The sequence below is a fragment of the Stegostoma tigrinum genome, chromosome 9 (assembly GCF_030684315.1).
Source record: "Stegostoma tigrinum isolate sSteTig4 chromosome 9, sSteTig4.hap1, whole genome shotgun sequence".
NCBI lineage: Eukaryota > Metazoa > Chordata > Chondrichthyes > Orectolobiformes > Stegostomatidae > Stegostoma > Stegostoma tigrinum.
Window position 1 is genome coordinate 84,507,428 of NC_081362.1, and position 19,778 is coordinate 84,527,205.

The 19,778-nt window shown below is 41.0% G+C and overlaps 1 long non-coding RNA gene across 2 annotated transcripts in view; it reads right to left on the reverse strand.

The window, feature by feature from the left end:
* Positions 1-405: 405 nt before the first annotated feature.
* The window catches only part of LOC132210021 (uncharacterized), a 49,624-nt gene continuing 30,251 nt past the window's right edge, over positions 406-19,778 (reverse strand). Inside the window, exons 1-3 of one of the 2 annotated variants that reach the window (XR_009446178.1) lie at positions 18,428-18,649; positions 1,521-1,598; positions 406-1,432 (exon numbers count right to left, since the gene is read on the reverse strand). This is a non-coding gene — a long non-coding RNA (uncharacterized LOC132210021). Of the gene's footprint in view, positions 1,433-1,520; positions 1,599-18,427; positions 18,650-19,778 lie in introns of those variants that run through there. The other variant, XR_009446177.1, reaches the window with a different exon arrangement.

The following is a 19,778-nucleotide window of genomic DNA, read 5'->3' on the forward strand; positions in this document are numbered from 1 at the left end:
AAATGTCAATCCTGCACAGAGAAAGCATCAAACATCTCTCTATGTCTCTGTCCTGTGAGGGGGAACTACAATATTTCCAATAGCTGGCTAGTTTCCACTCATCTTTATCTGCAAACTTTCACATTGGTGACAACCCTGGAAATAGTGAGGCTTGATTTCCAGTACAGTCCTTTCTGCTATAATGTGATTGTTGCACTATCGTGCAACGTCGCGTTACAGAAAATCACGTAATAAAAATAACAGGGCTTACGGGAAAAAACAGGGTTGGGGCAGACCACCAAAAATATTACTCAAAATTGAAACAAATACAGTAGTTAGCCTAACACAAAGGATAGCACAGTTTAAATCAATGTTAAATTCATATCTAATAATGAAATAATACAGTAAATTTAACACTACCTTGAAAAATATCTGAAGATAACTTGATAGGCGAGGAGGGTGGTTTTGAGGTTGCTGTGTTGCTAAGACAGAGGCTGAGGGTTGTCATCATCATCACCTTCAGGTGCAGTTGTGGTTGCAGGGTTAGGATGAAAAATAGTTAATCCAGAAGTGGATGGCTGTGGTCCACTGTCTTCTGACTGTTTCTTGGGGGTTGGCTTAAAAAAGACATCCAATTTTTGCTGCTTTGCCATTTGTCTTCTTTCATGAAGAAGCTGCTCACAGAACGCCAAATAAGACCTTATTCCACCTTTAGGTACATTTAAGTCGTCATTGGATAAGCATATGGACGTACATGGAATAGTGTAGGTTAGATGGGCTTCAGATCGGTATGAAAGGTCGGCACAACATCGAGGGCCGAAAGGCCTGTACTGTGCTGTAATGTTCTATGTTCTATGTTAAACCACGATCCTGCTGCATTCTGCATTGTACTCAATGTCTTCTTAGAACTTAAAACTGTTTCTCAACTTCCCTCAAGATAGAACACAAAAGAAAACAGTGGAAAGCTCTCACGATGCTGCATCCTGGACTTCATCTCCAGCTTCCATTTGCCCTTAGCAACAAGTTATTGCTGATCAGCTGTAGAGAGGTCTTCACAGTTGGACTCAAGCAGCTCTTCAATTTTCTTACTCTCCACTTCAAATCCAACTTACTTTGCAAGAGCCACATAATGGTCTTTGATTCTTGGGAACTCCTCTGATGGTTCAAAGCTGTTCAAATCATGAATAGAATCTGGAAGAAGCTCCCACCAAACAACATGCAAGCAGTCCTTACTGATATCATCCCAGGCTTACACAATAATGTCAACAGCATTCTTGATGTTAAAGCTCTTCCAAAATTGAAGAACACTGTCCTTATCCCCCTCAGTACTTAAGGTTTTAGCAAAGATTTGTAGTTCTGGTTGTGAGTGAGGTTGTTGACTTGCTCATTGAGCTGGCTTATTTTCGTTCAGTTGTTTCGTCGCCAAGGTAGGTTTGTTCCTAGAGTCATGGTTCTAAAACCATAATGTAATCAACAAACATATAGAATTGAACCCCATATACAAACCCATACAGAGCTAAACTAGAAATGATACTACTCACCATAACTGACCAGACAGTATAAATTCCAAGCAGAGTAGAACAACATCGCTTCATCGGAGGTCACACTGATGATGTTACCTATCGTGGTGATGAAACATCAAAACAAAAACAAGCCAGATCAACAAGCAAGTCAACAACCACATCCCCCACAGTAGTTACAATCAGCCTCTTAAATGTGCGCCTTAAATAATAAGCTTTAAAAGCTGCCATTACACCCTGGTTTATTGGTTTAAGCAAAGAGGTTATTTACAGAGGTAGATAAAGCACTTTGATGTTTTCAGAAAGCTCAGAAATGGTGGGAGGATGCCTTGGCATATTATCCAGAATGAGGAGAATCTTGAAATCCAAATTCTTTTCTTGCAATAATTTCTGAAAATATCTTTGAAAACATCAACAATAAGGTCAGAAAAAATTTGCCCCATCATCCAATTGTTTTGCTTGTCCTAAAGTAGACACCTAGAATAGGCTTAAGGTAACCTTTCAAGGCTCACAGGTTGGCAGAGTGGTACACTACCCCAGGTTTAAGCTTTAAGTCTCCACTAGCATTGGCATCCAACAGCACAGTTATACAATCCTTTGCAACCTTAAAGTCTGGAGAGTGCAGTACATTCTTAGAAATATAGGTTCTTAATGGCATTCACTTCCAATATAAACTTGTTTCATCCAAATTGAAAATTTGATCAAAGTTGTAGCTTTCTTCCGCAATCAATTTTTTTCACTATGGGAGGAGATGTCACCACATCTTCCTTATCTGCACTGGCAGCTTCGCCATGAAATTTTCCATTATGAAAAGCACAGTGGTCCTTTAAACCAGCAAACCGGCCACTACTAGCACTAAAGGCAGGATTTTCAGCTTCTTTTTCATACGTCTTCATAAATTACTAAGACTTTCTCTTTTATGGTGACAAAGCTGTTCCGAGATCACTTTTTTGTTTGATCTTCTATCCACATACTTACAAGCTGCTCCATCTCAAGTTCCTTTGGCCATGATCTCATACATTTACCAGTACTCGGGCTTGTTTCAGCAATAAAGCTTGTTTTAATTTTTTCAGCATTGTGTCTCATGGTGTGTAACGTAAATTCCTTTGTTCTTGTTGGACGACCATTGTCACATGTTCTTTGATTACGTTCAAAATGCTTTATGACATCTACCTTCTCTTCAAGTATGAGAGCCTTTCTTTTACTTTCACCACCTGCAATTTTATCACCAGGATGCTTCTTGTAAACATTCTTGTTACTTTATCCTCCTATGTTTATGGGTAACACAGCAAAATTTGCAAAATAAATAATGAAAATTACGGAGTACCTCTCAAAAAGCACTTCACAACAAAGCATGCGAGTCAACTAAACGTGATGTTGATGCAGAGACTCTGTTGGCGAAACATTGTATTCTGCAGTGACACTTATAAAGTGTTGGGGATGGAAATGCATAACAGCCAACACATGTATGCAAAAGTTCACATTTTACAAACAGCGTTCACCTATTCGTCCATCGCATTGCAGCCAATTCGCATTGACAAACCAAGCATAATAGCAGAAAAGACTGTACACTACCACAGTTGGGTGTAGTAGTAACATGAGTGACTACATTCAGAGTTCTTCATTGCCTGAAAACCACTTTTAAGATGTCAGACAGTCACTAAAAGTGCTGTATTTCATTTACAACTTCTCCTCATGCCCACAGAGAATAAGGTGGTGCAGCAGCTAACATAAGCGGAACAAAAATCAAGCGAGGAACAATATGCCCACTTAGAATTCTACAAATAAAGAACAATGCTTAAAAGTTCTGCTGTCTTCTTGAAAGACTGTTTAATCTTTTCCTTGAACTTCTGATTCAATATACTCTATACCTGTTACGAAAATCCTTAGAGGATCAATCTGAACTCATCTCAATATGCAGCCTCGAATGCCCAGCAATACTATTAATTCTTGTCATGTACAGGTGGTGGGATAGTTTCTCTACCAACTTGTAATTTATTTACTTTTTAAAGAAGAATAGTTTAGATCACAAATAACATTAAAATTCACCCGCACTAGATTTTTATCAAGTACAGTTTATTTAAACTGGAGTACATGAAAAAGAAAGCGAGAGAATGCGCTTCCACTGGTGATTTTTTAAAGTTGTGTTAATAGCTTCCTATATTCCCTTATAACAATTGAAAATTTGGCGTTCTATATAAAATCCAATCACATTTTGACTTGGGCATAGCAAAAGTGTATCATTATGCAGTGCTTTAGTCATTGATCTTGAATTTCAACAAGCATTTCAACAGTGCCAATGCTAAAAGGTAATTTTTTTAAAACTATATTTCAGTACATCGTTGATTTAAACGGCATTGCACTTTACTGCTGAAAATGTGTTTTTTAATGCCAATCAGTGGTCTATTGAATATGGTGAAATCTATTGGATGCATTGCTTTGCTTGCTAAAACAGTCTCCAAACAACTTTCTGACTGCCTACCTTTTGGCAATTTTCTCACCTGATTCTCTCGGTGACGCTGGATGCCTGTCGGAGGGTCCTCACCTCACCTACACATGTCAGCGATACTCAAGGTAACACCTTAGCCTGCTCTGTGTACAACAGATCCAGTATGTTTCATGTTAATATGAACAAGTAGATTCTTAGTCTTCTCCAGTGTCAATGCTGTCTTATTTTTAAAGATGAATGTTTCTTTGCAAATGCAGTCACACAGATAACATCATTGATATTAGTGCTGTAATGCAACCAGATATCTCTGCATTGGACACGATTCTGGAACATACAAGCTCAACATCTGTTGCAAAGAAAATATATGGACTCAGTAAAATGGGTTGCTTAGTAGCTTAGATAACAAAGTGTGGAGCTGGATGAACACAGCAGGCCAAGCAGCATCTCAGGAGCACAAAAGCTGACATTTCAGGCCTAGACCCTTCATCAGAGAGTAGCTTAGTAGCTTGACCAGTTGAGTTTTACTATTAATGAGAAAATTACCAGTTCAAGTCACTTGAATCAACTGGTCACTTGATCATATTTGCTTCATCAGGATGTGACCAGCGGTGTCCCACAAGGATCTGTGTTAGGGCCTCGATTACTCACATTATTTATTAATGACTTAATATTGACATAGAAAGGCAAATATCCAAATTATCGGATGATACAAATTAGCTGGCATTGTAGGCCATGTAGATGACAGCATAAAATTACAAAGGGATATTGATAAGCTAAGTGAATGGGCAAAACTGTAGCAGATGAAGTTCATGGAAGAAAGTGTGAGGTTAATCATTTCGGACCAATAAAGGATAGATCAGCGTACTTTCTATACGATATGACATTAAATACAGTAAATTTCCAAAAAGATTTGGGAGTTCAGGTGCATAGACCTTTAAAATGCCATGGATAGGTGTAGAATGTGATCAAGAAAGCTAATGGACTGCTGGCATTTATATCTAGAGGACTGAGTACAAGGATGCACAAGTTATGCTGCAGTTATACAAAAAACACCTGGTAAGACTCTACTTGGAGTACGATGAGCAAATCTAGGTATCTGGAAAGTTGTATTGGCCTTGGAGGGAGCACAAGTTAGTTTTACAAGAGTGATAAAGAACAAAGAAAATTACAGCACAGGAACAGGCCCTTCGGCCCTCCAAGCCTGCACCGATCCAGATCCTCCAGCAAAATCTGTCGCCTATTTTCCAAGGATCTGTATCCCTTTGCTCCCTGCCCATTTACGTATCTATGACGCTACTGTGCCCGCCGCTACCACCTCCGCTGGCAACGCGTTCCAGGCACTCTCCACCCGCTGCGTAAAGAACTTTCCACACATATCTCCCTTAAACTTTTCCCCTCTCACCTTGAAATTGTGACCCCTAGTAATTGAGTCCCCCACCCTGGGAAAAAGTTTCTTGCTATCCACCCTGTCTATACCTCTCGCTTTTATAGACCTCAATCAGGTCCCCCCTCAACCTCCATCTTTCTAATGTAAATAATCCTAATCTACACAACCTCTCTTCATAGCTACTGCCCTCCATACCAGGCATCATCCTCGTGAACCTCCTCTGCACTCTCTCCAAAGCATCCACATCCTTTTGGAATGTGGCGACCCGAACTGTACGCATGAATGAAAGTGTGCCATATGCCCCCTTGACCACTCTATCGACCTGCGTTCACCTTCAGGGTACAATGGACCTGAACACCCAGATCTCTCTGTGCATCAATTTTACCCATTTACTGTATAGTTCACAAATACCTGGAGTTCAAGGGCTATGAGGATAGATTACACAAATTAGGCTTGTTTTCTCTAGAATTTAGAAGGGGTGATTGGATCAAAGTCTTCAAGATTTTAACAGGAAAAGACAGGGTGGATAAACTCTTTCCACTGGTGGGGATTCCAGAACTAGGGGGAGACCATTCAAGAGAGATGTTAGGAAGCACTTGTACACACAAAAGGTAGTAAATGGTTGGAACTTTCTTCCACAAATGACAATGATCGCAGAGTCAATTGATAATTTTAAGTCTGAGATAGATAAATGTTTAAGTAAAGGTATTAAGGGATATGAACCAAAGTCAGGTACACAGGGTTAGGCCACAGATCAGCCATAATCTTATTGAATGGTGGAACAAGCTTGAGGAGCTGAATGACCGAATCGTGTTCGCATGTTTCTATCATACTTGCTCAGTTGGTTTCATTAGTTTTCATCTTAGTTTGCAGAATAGACTACCATAGTGTTTTATCTCAAGGTGAATTGATATATACTGCTTTCTATATTGAAAGTTATTGAATAAATGGTAACATGAGAATAGTTCATGTGTGCTGGCTGCAGGAGGTAATTGATGAAATGAGTAAGGTTCCATGAATGGAACATTGCCATACATAGTACAAATTAGTCTGAAGAAAACTCTACTGCTAATAGCTACCTGAATCTTTACTATGGTTCATTGACACATCATAACAATTCTGTAAATCTAACAAACTGTCCATTCATCATAAGATTTCACTATCTAAAATGTTGAAACATTGATATATATATTTCATTCGAGCAATGATGGAATACAATCCTTACAGCATTCCAAGATTTTGACTTATTTGGCCACTGTAAATGAACCACAAAATGATTTAGCAAAGCTCACAAGTTCTTGGACTTTTCAGTTTCCAGCAACCACAGGAACAACGAGACCTGTGAAAACTCTTACCAGAAGTGTTCTAATGGAATCTGAGGGACTATAGTGAAATGAGCTCTCCCAAGGACAGAAGGAAGAGAAAAATGTCTCTAATTTCAAGCAGGTGTGCATAGAAATGGCCAAGCAGGTCTATAGCAGGACTGTGCTCCCTCCCATCCTGGGAAATGTGCACCAAAAGGATTTAAGACCTCAGGAGAGCATAACAGGTAAGTGTCAAGCCTCATGCTTACTTCTCCAGCATTCTCCTGCATAGCATGCCTACAGCATACCTTGCAACTGCACTCATTCCTCTCAGTATGGACACCATGCATCCCCATTTAAGCAGTCAACACACCCTCTTAGCCTATTTCTCTTACACCTGCACGCCTCATATTCATTGTCCACAAATGGTAAACTTCCCTCATCTGCACACAAATCATTGTAACCACTCATACCTCTTTTCTCCTCCAGAAAAGGAAAGAAGATACATAATTAGGTGAGAGGGAGAGGTGACAAGTTCAGTGACAGGTACCTTGTCAGCCATTGGCAGTCTATTACCACCTGGTTCACAGGTGTTCATATTCCAGGAGGCTGCAAATGTCTGCTGAGATCTGTGGCAAAAAATTGAGACCTTAGAGGCACTGATGCTCAGATATTTCAAGAAAGAAATCCTCTGGCTGAAGACCCTCTATTGTTGCCTTGGAGGTGGCTCTCAATGTGCATTCCTTCACTTTAAGGATATGCTGCTGAGAAGAAAGCTGGGATTGTTGCTGGTATACTCCTGCATCTACTGGTGCAATTATTGGCAGTGTGAACTTTGATCTTGAACCTCAACATATGTAAAAGATGTTGCTGGATGAGCCATTTATAGGGCTGATTTAGTTCATTTTCTGGTCAATGTTAATACCTGGGATGTTGATGGTGGATCATTCGGCAATGATAATTTTTTTTTGATGTTAAAGTGGGATGGCTAGATTGTCTCTTCTTGTAGGTTGTCATTGCTTGGCATGAATGTTATTTGCCACTTCTCAACCAAAGGCTTAATTTTGTTCAGGTCTTGAACCCTGATAGCTTCAGTTTCTAGGAGAAATTGAATGGTCCTGAACAATGTGCAATTATCAGCGGACATCCACACTTTGGACTTTGTCACGGAGGAATGGTTACGGTGAATATGGTTGAGCCTAGGACACTGCCCTGAGGAATTTCTGCAATTATACTCTCGGGATGGAATGATTGGCCTCTAACAATCACAACCATCTTGCTATACCAAGAGGGTTCCCGCATTTCCTCAGCCCAATCTTGGAGAAACTCTGCAGAGTGTGAGATTATATTGGGATTCTGACGCAAAATCAAATTCTGGGCTTTCCCAACCCACTCACCCTGAACCCATTTCTGACAGTCTGTTAAAATCCCTTCATGGAAGTAAAGCGTTATCGTATATTAGCTTGGCTTAGTTGGCAGTACTGTCATCCAAGTCAGAAGATTAAAAATCATTCCAAGACCTGGGCACTTAATATAGGCTGACATTCCAGGCCAATGCTGTGGAAGAGCTGACCTGAGGGGTCACTGGATTTGAACCAGAAATTCTGCTTCTTTCTTAGCAGATACTGCAGACTTACTGAGTTTCTCCAGCAATTTCCCAATCCTTCTCTGTCGTTTGCTGTGTAGACAATCGAAGCGCTGATTTTTACTTGGACAGCAACAATGGCATGTGCATATCATTGTTATCATCGGTTGTCCATCAATTCAGGGGTGATGTCTGTTTAGGGACGCAGGTTTCTGCTATGATTGAATGCATGGAGAAAGATGTCCCACAAAATACTGGAATCCAGAGAGCATGATTTGTTTCCTTTTCGTTTTCGGCTGCCACTCTGCCTCATCATTAAGACTTGGTGACTCATTCCTAATGCAGCTTGCTGGAAAAGTTGTTACCATTCTCAAGGACTGGAAAGATGTTCCTCACTGTCATTAATGTTAATATTGTTGCGCTTGAAGGAAGAGCTTTCAGGGTGTCCTTGAAACATTTTGTCATCCCATGGAATGTAGGTTTTCTGATGTTTGAGAAAACTGGTACAGTTGCGTACAGTTCTGATCACCACACGACCTGAAGGATGTGGATGCTTCGGAGAGGATACAGAAAAGGTTTACAATGATATTGCCTGGAAAGGGGGATTTTAGCTATGAAGAAAGGTTGGATAGATTGGGATAACAAGGTGGAGAGCTGGATGAACACAGCAGGCTAAGCAGCATCAGAGGAGCAGGAAAATTGATGTTTTGGGTCTAGAACCTTAGATTAGGTTTGTTTTCACTGGAATGCAGGAAGTTAGGCAACCTAATAGAAATTTATAAGATTGTGAATGGCATGGATAGAGTGGAAAGTATGAGGTGTTCTTTTTTTCCCCAGGGTGGAGGGGTCAATTCCTAGAGGGGGACAAGTTCAAGGTGCAAGGGAGAAGTTTAAAAGAGGTGTGCAAGCCACATTTTTCACACAAAGGGTGGTGAGTGCCTGCAATGCATTTCCAGAGGAGGAGGTGGAAGCAAACACAAGTTCAGCATTCAAGAAGCACTTGGATGAATATGTGAATAGGATGGGAATATGGATCCTGTAAGTGAAGACATTTTAATATGGAAGGGCAAATGTGTCAGCATAGACTTGGGGAGCCAAAGGTCCTGTTCCTGTGCTATATCATTCTTAGTTCTTTGTTCTTTTGTTTGGTCCTGGTGGGCCAGACAACCGAAAACAATAGGGTTAATTTTCACAACGCCTGAATGACATGGGCAGTGGTGAGTCAATAGGAAAAATATGGCGGGTTCGGAAAAATTACATTCTCTATGTCTCAGAAAAGAAGTACAATTCTGCAACCAAATTTTGAACAGCCAGACAAGAATTACATTAGTGAGGCGTGACAAGTCTGTGTGCATATATTAACATCTGATTAGTACTTAATTTGTCTCACTGATCTACAATTTCCTATGCTCCCAAGCACCAGACAGAAACAATTCCTGACATGAAAGTCAGAGTGGATACCTGGTAGCTCAAGCTCCCCAACTGCTCCTTTGAGCCTCCATTTTGAGCAAACTTTTCTGTTTGCTTTTGCTTCACTCCTGCTGTTGTTGAATAAAAGTTAATGTTTTCAAGCATGTTAGGTCTTTCCAGCATGTGGTGATTCCACTTTGAACAAAGAGATGTCATGCTATGTTAGACGTTAAGGAAAAAGTAGCCCTCCCTTAGGCAAGGTTCTAAGATGGTATGGTGCTGAGGGCGAATAACCCAGGTAGCTTAATTCTTGTAGCTACAGTTACAATGATGATGTAAAATAGCAATACACTTAAAAATGTGAGCTTGCATTTGCAATTAAATGCAACTGTAGGGGATCTAATCTAATCTAAATGTTAGCCATGCCACCTACGTGCCCTCAGGTGCATTTCATTTTCTCTTCATTTCTCATAACATGTACTGCAACGGGCAACTCCTGGCTGGCAGCTCTTGACCCAATGCATGGCTGGACTTCAAAAATTAATCTGAAGCACTACCTGGGAGGTCCCAGCAGTAATGAGTACTTTTGCCATTCCTAAGCCAATGATATTGCAAGTGGAGCATGGTGCATACATAATGAGGTAAGTGCAGAAAATTGAGATAACTCAACATGGAACAAAATTTTCTATACAACTCCCTGAAATTGATACTTATTTGATTTTTTTTGTAAAATTCAGGCCATTGTCCAGGCAATCAATATTAATTTTGTGAGGGTTTTGACTGTTTTTTGATCTGACTTCAGGACGACAGTAACAATTCTTCAATAGTTCTCCTATTGAATATGGATAGAGTAGGAAAGTCACTGCTGAGAAAAATTCTTCAGCATTCTGTGGGGTGCAGATTCACAGTCCAGGACTTACTGTCACAATGGCAGGAAGACTAGAAAAACAGGATATTATTTAAATGGAGAGATACTGCAGAATGCTGACGTGCAGATGGCTTCATTATCCTGAACGGTATCAAGCTTCATGGATGCTATTAGAGCTTCACCCTACCAGACAAGTGGAGAGTATTCTGTTATATTCCTTACTTGTGCCATGTAGACAGCAGCTAGACTTTGAGGAGTCAGGAGGTAAGTATTTTCTGCGGAATTCCCAGCCTCTCATTTGCTCTCATTGTCACAGTACTGTATTTATATAGCTGGTCCAGACCAATTTCTGGTCAATGTTAATTCTCAAGAGTTTTGATAGCAGGGCATTCAGGAATGGTAATGCCATTAAATATCAAGAGATGATAGTTGTATTTTCTCTTGTTGGAAGGCCTCTGCCTGGCATTTGTGTGGTACAGATATTGCTATCACTTATGAGACAAAGCCTGACTGTTGATCTGATGAAGGGTCTAGGCCCGAAACGTCAGTTTTGTGCTCCTAAGATGCTGTTTGGCCTGCTGTGTTCATCCAGCTCCACACTTCGTTATCTCTGTTGTTCAGATTTTGCTGTTTTTCAACATGGACTGCTTCAGTATTTGAGTAGTCTAAGTAGCTGAGCCATGATTTGCGCTGAACACTAAGTGAACATCCTCCCTCTAACCTTAAGATGCGGGGAAGTGAATAATGAAGCTGCTGAAGATGGCTGGGCCTAAGATACTACCCTGTGGAACAGTATGAGGCATTGATGAGATGATACATAGAGTATTGGTTACAGTTTTGGTCGTTTTACTGAAAGAAAAACCTATTTGCATTGGAATCAGTTCAGAAAAAGTTAATTAGGCTAATTTCTGGGTTGACGGATTTGTCTTAAGAGGTATGTTTGAAAAGGTTGGGTCTAAATTCCCTGGAATTTAGAAGAATGACAGGATCTTACTGAAACATGTAAGATTTTGATGGCTTGACAGAGTGGATGCTGAGAGGATACTTCCCCAAATACATGATTCTAGAAAAAGAAACATAGTTTCAAAATAAGGGGTCTCCCATTTAAAACAGAGATGAAGAGGTTTTTTACTATCTCAGAGGGTCCTGTCATTAGTGTTTGGAATTCTCCTACTCAACTAGCGGTGGAAGGTTGATTATTTAATATATTCACGGCTAATTTGGATGGATTTTTTGATCTACAAAGGGGTCATGGGTTGTGGGGTTAGGCAAGACGGTGGTGTCAATGCTAGATGCATTACCAGAATGTAATAACTAGCACAGCAGGCTCAAAAAGACAAATGGCCTGACTTTTCTCCAATTGCTTATGTCTTATAAGTATTCAGGCTTTATTGTTTTGTATTCATTTGATCATAATTTGCAGCTCTGATCGATTGTGGTTCATCCATGAATTCTGCCACAGTGCACTGAGGGGATAGCTTGGAGAGTATCAGCTCCCTCTGTGGACTCAGGCTTGAAGCGGCCACTTGGATTCATGGTGGATCCACCACTATACTAACAAGGAATGTAGAAGTGCAAATCAGTGTGTGTGCAAAGCATGGTCCATTTTATCTCCCAGGCCATATTAAAAGATTGCACGATAAGCTTCCTCACCCCACCCAGCAAGAATCAATAGGTAACTGATGGATGGGTGAGAATAGAAATTCTAGTTCTTAAGGACTCACAAGAACAGTCCCTGATTATAAAATAATAACACAAAATAGTGTGAAATACACACTGGGTAGATGTAGTTAAAATCAACTTCAACTTTCTTTGATCAATAATTAATGTTAATTGAAGTAAGATAGAGAAGGAATAAAGTACTGGAAATGTAATGACCCTGATCTCTTTAGTGCTTCTATTGCAGAATTACTTAAGAAGTTTGAATATTGACTGATCAATTTGTACTAATCACAGCCAGTTTTTTTTTGCCAATTCCACTGTACAATATTATTTCATTGTTATCACAGCTCATCCAAATATAGCATTTAAATAATTAATCCCATAGCAGGATATCTGGCTGATTTTTGTGACTTGAAATTTCTATTATATTTAATCATGTTTTAACATCGTTGTTGGTTTGTTCAAAGTATCACTGATATTGATTTCTTGCAACGGTAAATCACATTTCCCACTATCTTATTCCAGTCAAATTATGTAGTTGTGCTGGGGAACTTCAACTGCACCTTATACATTTCAAAGTCATTATAGTCATGTAATTGCAAAATTTTGGTAATACTAAGTAGTCTTAGTGTGAGGGTTTTTCCATCGCATCTTGGACTCAACTTGTTCAAGAGACACATCTTTTGCTACCTCAGACTTAAACTGATGACCATCCAAAGTCATACAGTCAAGCAGTACGGAAACAGATCCTTCAGTCAAACCAGTCCATGCAACGTAATTCCAAACCAAACTAGTCCCAGCTGCCCACTTCTGGATTATATCCCTCCAAACCTATCCTATTCATGTATCTATCAAAATGTCTTTAAAATATTGTAATTTTACTCACTTCCAATACTTCACCAGGAAGTTCATTCCACACTTGACCCACCCTCTATGTAAAAAATTTGCCTCATATCTTTTTTAAATCTCTCTCCTCTCACATTAAAAATGTGCCCCTAGTCTTGAAAATTCCCATCCTAGGGAAAAGACAACTACCATTAACTCTATCCATACCTCTTGTTATTTTATAAACTTCTATCAGGTCGCTTCTCAACCTCCTACGCTCCAGCGAAAAAAGTCTCAGCCAATCCAGTCTTTCCTCATAACTCAAACCTTCCATACATGGCAACATCTTGGTATAACTCATTTAAACTCTCTCCAGCTGAATAATATCCTTGCTAATAACTGGGCAACCAGAACTGGACACAGTATTCCAGAACAAGCCTCACCAATGTCCTGTACAACCTCAACATGTCTTCATAACTCTATACTCAAAGGATTGAGCAATGAATGCAAGCATACTAAACACCTTTTTAACCACCTTTTCTTTATGTGACACAAACTTCAAAGATTTAGGTACCTGCACCTCTAGGTCCCTTTGTTCTACAACACTCCTCAAGGCTCTACCATTAATTGCATAAGCCTTACTCTTGTTTGTTGACCAAAATGCAATATCTCACATTTCTCTAGATTGAACTCCATCTGCCATTTTTCAACCCATTGATCCATTTGATCAAGATTCCTTTGTAATCTTAGAAAATCTTCTTCACTGTCTACAATGCCACCAATTTTGGTGTCATCTGCAAACTTACTAACCATGCCTTCTATAGACTCATCCAAATCATTTATAAAAGTGACAAACAAAACAGGACACAGAACTGACTCCTATGGAAAACCACTGGTCACAGGCCTCCAGTCCGAAAAGTAACCCTCCACCTTCACTCTCAGTCTCTTGCTGTTGAGCCAATTATGTATCCAATTGGCAAGCTCACCCTGAACCCATGTGGCCTAACTTTACTGAATAGTCTACTTTGAGGAACCTTCACAAAGGCTTTACTACAAACCAAATAAACAACGTCTACTGATCTCCCATCCCCATCTTTTTGGTAACTTCCTTAAAAAACTCAAATTGACTTTGTGAGACACAATTCTCCTCACACAAAACCATGCTGACTATCAATTCTTGCCTCTCTAAATGTCCATAAATTCTATCTTTTATAATCACCTCCAACAATTTACCCACAACCTAAGTCAGACTCACAGGTATTTAATTCCCCAGTGTCTACTCACAACCTTCCTTAAATAAAGGTACAGTATTAGCCACCCTCCAACCATCAGGCACCTCACCCGCACATATTTCTACAATGTGTCTCATAATTTCCTCCCTTTCTTCCCACAATGTTCTGGCCTCCTTTAGATCAGGTCCCAGAGACTTATCCACCTATACATTCTCTAAGACCTCCCAAACTACTACCTCTGATTGTGAGATAGCAAGAACTTCAGATATTGGAGTCAAAGACAATAAAGTGTGGAGCTGGAAGAACACAGCATCAGAGGTGATGCAAGAAAGCTGATGTTTCGATTCAGGACCCTTCTTCAGAAATGGGGAGGGGTGTGGACACTGAGAAATAAATAGAGAGGAGGGGTGGGGCTGGGAAAGGTAGGTGGGATGGTGATAGGTGAATGCAAGTAGGGAGTGGTGGGACTGGTTGGTGAGTTCAGTGGGGCAGATAGGTGGGAGAGAAGATGGAGACAGGTTGTCAGGTCAAGGAGGCAGGGATGAGAGGGAGGATTGGACATGCAGTGAGGCCGGGGACGGGGAGATTTTAAAACTGGTGAATTCCATGTTTAGGCCATTGGACTGTAAGCTCACAAGGTGGAATATGAGGTGTTACTCCTCCAGTTTGCATGTAGTGTCATTGTGACACCAGAGTAGGCTCAGGATAGACATGTCACCCAGGAATGGGAAGGGGAGTTAAAATGGTTGGCAACGAGAAGGTATTGTCATTTGTCATGTACAGAGCGCAGATGCTCTATGAAATGGTCCTTGAGTCTATGCTTGATCTCACTGTTTTTAAAACATCATAGTTTATTTCTCTGCATTCTCTAGACTCCAGTTCTTTCCACAGTAAAATCTGACATGAAATATTCATTTAGTGTCTTTCTGTCTCCTGGGGTTCAATTGAAGACAATCTCCATGATCTTTAAGAGGCTCTACCCTCTCTCTAGTTACCCTCTTGCTTTTAATGTATTTGTAGAATCTCTTTAGATTATATTTGACCTTATCTGCCAATGCTCTCATATTCCCTCTTTGCTTTCCCAATTTCTCTTAAGAATACCCTTACACTCTTTATATTAATTAAGAGATTCAATTGAACCAAGTTGTCTACATCTAAAATAAAATTCTCTTTTATTCTGGACTAGAACCTCAACATCCTTATTCATCCATTGTTCCCTAATCTTACCAGACCTACCCTTCACTCTAACAGGAATAAAATGCCTCTGAACTTCCTTTTATATCTTTCCCTTCACCTTAAACCCAAGCCCTCTAGTTCTTCCCCACCCTCGGAAAAAGACCTGGGCTACTCACCCTGTCCATGCCCCTCGTGATTTTATAAACCTCTATGAAGTCATCCCCTGTCTCCAATGCTCCAGGGAAAATAGCTCCAGCCAACTCAATCTGGTCAAATCCTCTAACCCTGGTAACATGCTTGTAATGTTTTCTGAACCCTTTCAATTTTAACATCTTTCTAATGGCAGGGAGACCTGAACTGAATGCAATATTCAAAAAAGTGGCCCAGCCAATGTCCTGTACTGCCTCAAAATGACATTCCAACACTTACACTCAATGCACTGACTGATAAAGGCAAGTGTACAAAACACCTTCTTCACCACCCTGTCTACGAGTGACTCCATCTTCAAGGAACTATGAACCTGCACGCCATGATCTCTTTATTTGGCAACACTCTCCAGGACTCTATCATTAACAGTACAAGTCCTGCCCTGGTTTGCCTTACCAAAATGCAACACCTCACATTTATCTAAATTAAACTCCATCAGCCACTCCTCGGCCCATCATCCTATCTGATTCTTGCTCAAGTTGTCATCTCCCAAATTTATTGCCATTTTTCTTGCAACTTCAGCTTTGAATCTCGTCAGTCAGGTCTCTGACCCAGGAAAGCATTAAAACAATTCTAATTAAAGAATAAATTATATTCCGTGTTACTAAAATAATGCTTTTATGCAGGGCTTCGGCATGTTTCATTTCTTTAAAAGCATTATACGAGTTATTGATACTCATGGAGTACTTTTTAGTTCTGAAAAGGCTCTTGTGTTTACTTGCATTTTGCTTCTGGAATTGTTTTGCGGTTGTACTGACTACCACTTTTGTACCTTACATCTTATTTTACACATTTCCCCCCTACTGTGAGATGTTAATGGGTTAACATCTCATGAATTTTTATGCTCCTTATCTCCTCATATATGGGTATGTGTACACTGCCCGAATAGGATTGGGTGTGAAACATCTGTAGGGGTGTGAAACATCTGTAAACACAAAAAGCATTAAGTTCTGTAATCCTTATGGTTCTACCCACACTGCCGCCTACCTCTGTTTCTGCTGAAATGGCCAGGTCAGTGACCTTTGATCAAACCAGGCAGTTGTCACCACTTGAAATCACATCCTGTCGTTATCATACACTTCGTGACAATCAAAGCTGTATCCTGTTCTCATTATAGCAGCGTGACCACACACTGTACTGTTGCTTGTTGCTGCAAATTTAAGGTAACATTAAACAAAGTACTGAAAAAGGAAATCTCTTGAGGAATTTCCAAAACACCTGCACAATTTAGCGAATGAAGATAAATTCACACAGGATTACAAATGCAGGTACAACAAAAACTGAAGCATTATGTTTGCACCTAGCTTTTTTTTTCCTGGAATCAATGCATACGTTGACATTCCCATGTTGTACATAAGATGTTAAATGCTTTTAGACAAAGTCCAAGCAGACAGTTTCTAATTAGAGTTATATTTTAACTACCCACACACCATAAAACTCAGCCACCTTCTCGTTAAGATAACAAAGTGTGAAGCTGGATGAACACAGCAGGCCAAGCAGCATCTCAGGAGCACAAAAGCTGACGTTTCGGGCCTAGACCCTTCATCAGACTTCTTTATATATATTTGAATGCTCTTTTGGGATAACAAAAGCTGAACTACAGAAAAAGATCAAAAGAATCTACATATTTAAATTCAATTAACTAATTAGTTCACAGCACCTATTTGCTTTGTTACCTTTAACTCTTAGACCTTTAGCATATTGTTTAACAGAAGTTAAATACGAGCATATTTTCTCTTTTATTTAACAAAACTATAAAACAATAATGCATTGTATATTCCTATATTATACAATCTTTAACAAACTTTTGAAAAATAAATAGGATTACGTTACATTTTTCTGTTCTCACAATTCAGTCCAACACAACAATTATTACAACACAAAGCATCCCTGTTAGAAGACATCCAAGAAATTTTTGAAAAAGGATTTTTCTTTAAAAAGCATTCCAAGAGCTGAGCACTTTCATCAACCCATTTTATTTCTGAATTTCCTTTTTTTCTGTCATCCCTTTTATGCCGATGAGACACATTCTCAAACTCTTTTACACAACACTTCTGGGACATTATCCCAGAGCAAAAAATATCAATATAGCATTCTACAGGCACATTTTGATTTTTTTTTATAGAGGAATTCCCTTAAAATGGCTGATAAATACAGTTCTACCGGCTTGCCTCTGCAGCTTAGGCGCTTTTCTAACTGCTCTTAGGTTTTTCAATTCCTAAACTAATGGACAATACTTGTCACTCCTTCCCACTATAAATACAATGAGTCCTGTTGTATCAAGTACCTTAGAGGTGAACTTGCATATCTAGTGTTCCCATGCACCTGCTACCTTGTCCTTCTCAGTTTACTGGTTGTGTGTTTGCAAGGTGCTATCTAAGGAGCCTTGGTAAATTTCTGCACTGTATCTTAGAGATGGTACACACTGCTGTTATTGTGCATCAGTGCTGGAAAAAATGAATTTGTCGATGTGGTGCCAATGGACTGCTTTGTCCTGGACTGTGTCAACCTCCTTGGGTGCTGTTGGAGCTGCACTCATCTAGGAAAGTGGAAAGCATTTCATCACAATCTCAATTTGTGCCTTGTAGTTGGTGGATAGACTGGCGAGTTGCAAAATTCCGAGCTCTTGACCTGTTCTTGTAGCCACAATACTCACATTTAGTCCAGTTCAGTTTCTAATCAACGTTCATGTCCAAGATGGATGTGAGTTTGCTCGCTGAGCTGGAAGGTTAGTTTTCAGACGTTTCATCACCGTTTTTTTATTTGAAAAAATATACTTTATTCACAGAATGTACGAAAAATATAAAACATTTATACACCTACCCAGACATGCAAGCCGCTCCAGGTTACCCAGGGAGTGCGTACACCAACTAAAGGCAAAAACAAAACAAAGAAGAAAAAAAATCAAAGCAAAGAAAATACCCAGGCAGTCGTCTCCCCGCACAGTCCCCGTTGGGCCCCTGACCAGTTGGGGAAGGCGCCAGCTGTGCCCAGTTACCAGATAGGGCCCGTTTTTCTATTCTGGATGAGGGGTTTCATACGGTGCTCTTTCCCCACCGTGCCTTGGCGGCGGCTGCCCCAAGCTATAGCGCGTCCCTCAGCACGTAGTCCTGGACCTTGGAGTGCGCCAGTCTGCAACACTCGGTTGGGGTCAGTTCTTTCAGCTGGCAGACCAGCACGTTGCGGGCAAACCAAAGAGCGTCTTTCACCGCATTGATGGTCCTCCAGGCGCAGTTGATGTTGGTCTCGGTGAGCGTCCCGGGAAACAGCCCATACAGCACGGAGTCCCGTGTCATGGAGCTGCTCAGGACGAACCTGGACAAATACCACTGCATCCCCCTCCAGACCTCCTGCGCATAGGCACACTCCAGAGGGAGGTGATCGACAGTCTCGTTCCCCCCGCAGCCGCCTCGAGGGCAGCGTGCGGTGGTGCAGAGATTCCGGGCATGCATAAAGGATCTCACTGACAGAGCCCCTCTCACCACCAGCCAAGCAATGTCCTTGTGCTTGTTTGAAAGTTCTGGCGATGAGGCATTCTGCCAAACGGCTTTGGCAGTCTGCGTGGGGAACCACACGACAGGATCCACCCTCTCCTTTTCCCAAAGGGTCTCGAGGATACTACGTGCTGACCACTGCCTGACGGCCTTGTGGTCAAAGGTGTTTCCGTTCAAAAATTTCTCCACGAAGGACAGGTGGTACAGGACGGTCCAAATGCTCGGAGCGTTCCGCGGCAACGAGGCCAGGCCCATCCTTTGCAACACTGGGGACAGGTAGAACCTCAGTAAGTAGTGACACTTGGTGTTTGCATACTGAGGATCTACGCACAGCTTGATGCAGCCGCACACAAAGGTAGCCATCAGGGCGAGGGTGGCGTTCAGTACGCCCTTTCCCATTTTCCAGGTCTTTGTACATGGTGTCCCTGTGGACCCGGTCCATCCTCGACCCCCAAATGAAGTGGAAGATGGCCCGGGTGACCACAGTGGCGCAGGTCCAGGGAATAGGCCAGGCCAGCACCACATACAACAGTACCGAAAGCCCATCGCACCTGACAACCAGGTTCTTACCCATGATGGAGGGGGACCGAAGCGTCCACCTGCCCGGCTTCTGCTTCAGTGTGGTGATACGCTCCTCCCAAGTCTTAGTGCACGCCCCAGCTCCAGCAAACCAAACACCC